A 2,038-nucleotide genomic window follows, 5' to 3' on the forward strand; every position below is an offset into this window, starting at 1 on the left:
GGATGCTCTCTGTAAAGATGTTTGTAATATTACTAGAGGTCAAGGCCTTATGTCCCTTCTATACATAATTATCATGCTAATATATTAAGTCAGGAGTGGGAAATTGGGAATGAGCCTCCCACTTTGGCTGGGTTCGAAACCCCTTAAAAAAAACAAAAAACAAAAATGGCCTCATAGGCCAAGGAGGATTATGTATGGACCTAAGGGCTCCCATTCAATGAGTACCAAAAACTAGGGTTGGATTGGGTATTAAACCGACCCAATTTTGCTTAAACCATCTACCGAACCGACAGGGGTCGGTATTGCAAATCTGATTCCGTTACCGATCCGAATAACCGGTATATCGACTAGTCGGTAACCAAGAACTCGGTATAGTATCGGTCGGCAACTGCTAGCCAACCCACCATGAAATTTGGTGGTTCAAAGGGTGATCTCCATATATAGTTGCAGATCTAAGGAGAAGAAAGAAGATGAAAAACAAGGAAAAGAGAAGAAATCGTCGATGTTGGCGAGAATTCGGAGGAAATTACCGGATCTGGAGTATGAATATGATGACTATGATGATGCAAATCCAATGATTAATCACATCTACATGACTACATCTGATGGAGTGCAAATCCAATGAAGGAGATGATAAGGACTAGAGAAAAATGAAAAAGAAGAAAGAATAGGAGGATGAAAAAACTTGATGAAAGAGGAGGAGGAGGAAGAACTAGGAGGCTTTTGCTATTAGATGAGAGAGGAGGAGAATCTCGAAATGATGATAGAGAAAAGTCAGAAAACAGTGAACTAAATGGAGACTTTTTTGACTTCTAGCATAATAAAGGTTTAAATTTAACATTTGTACATTATATAACAAGGGGAGTTTGTGGTTTGAGATCACGCTCTCCATGTAAGATCTGAGGGTTTCGAGTCTCACTTCTTGCAAATCATGAACCATTTTGCATAACAAGGGGAGTTTGTGGTTTGAGATCACGCTCTCCATGTAAGATATGAGGGTTTCGAGTCTCACTTCTTGCAAAGCATGAACCATTTTGCATAATGGTTTAATCAGATTATACGCTATACAGGTATATCAGTCGGTACAATATACCAACGGTATAGAAAATCGTGTATCGTAGCCGAGCTGAAATACCAACTAGATATTGCTCAGCCGAGCCAAAAGTCAGTAGGCAGAGATTTTCGGCTCAATACGGTACAGGTTGGTTCGAAAAACGGTTGGTTCGGCTTGTTCGGCCCAAAATGTCTGCCTACATCAATTTATAGTTGCATTATTTTTAGGAGCCGGCTCCTCTAAAGTGAGAATTGTGTGAATTTACGTCAATTTCGTTAAATCATGACTCTCTGTCTAATTAAAGGATCATTAAATTGCCACATCACTTTTCCTTTAATTTTTGGTTTTTCCACATAAATTCAGTTAAATGGGCTGTTAACTATGATTAAAAAATAATAACCACGTGGTGTGGTGTGTTGGTCGAGCTACCTAGTCTGGAACCCCCAGGTCTAGAGTTAGAATCCCAGCTCCATCCCGTGGCCAGCAGATTTGAGGGACCTGGGTTAGTTAAAACACCCAATGGTTCGTGCGTCTGCGGTGCAGTGATTAGTCTGGCTATGCTGGGATACACTGCATGGGTGTGTGTGTTGGTTCTATTGACGTCTTCTACTCAAAAAAAAAAAAAAGATTAAAAAATAATAATAATAAGAAGAAGAAGAGTAAAACCCCTTCACGTGTTGTCTTTCTCCTTGGTTTATTGTAGAGATCAATTTTCTACATTCTAAATTAACAAACTCGATCAATCTCTGGAGAAGGTTGAAGAGTCTCAAAATCTCATGTGAATTCCTGTTGTGAAATTTTAATTAAAACTCACAAGCGCACGAATCGTCGTTAGTATTGTGTGCAAGTACGAGGTCGTTCTAATTGAGGATTGATAATCAATTTAAATCATAACCTAATTAATCCAAACACAAAATCACATAAACAATCAAGCAAAGGAAGATATTGATTTTTGGGTTTTCCAATAAACAAATAATTTGAGAA

Source organism: Rosa chinensis, chromosome 5, assembly GCF_002994745.2.
Source record: "Rosa chinensis cultivar Old Blush chromosome 5, RchiOBHm-V2, whole genome shotgun sequence".
Classification (NCBI taxonomy): Eukaryota; Viridiplantae; Streptophyta; class Magnoliopsida; order Rosales; family Rosaceae; genus Rosa; species Rosa chinensis.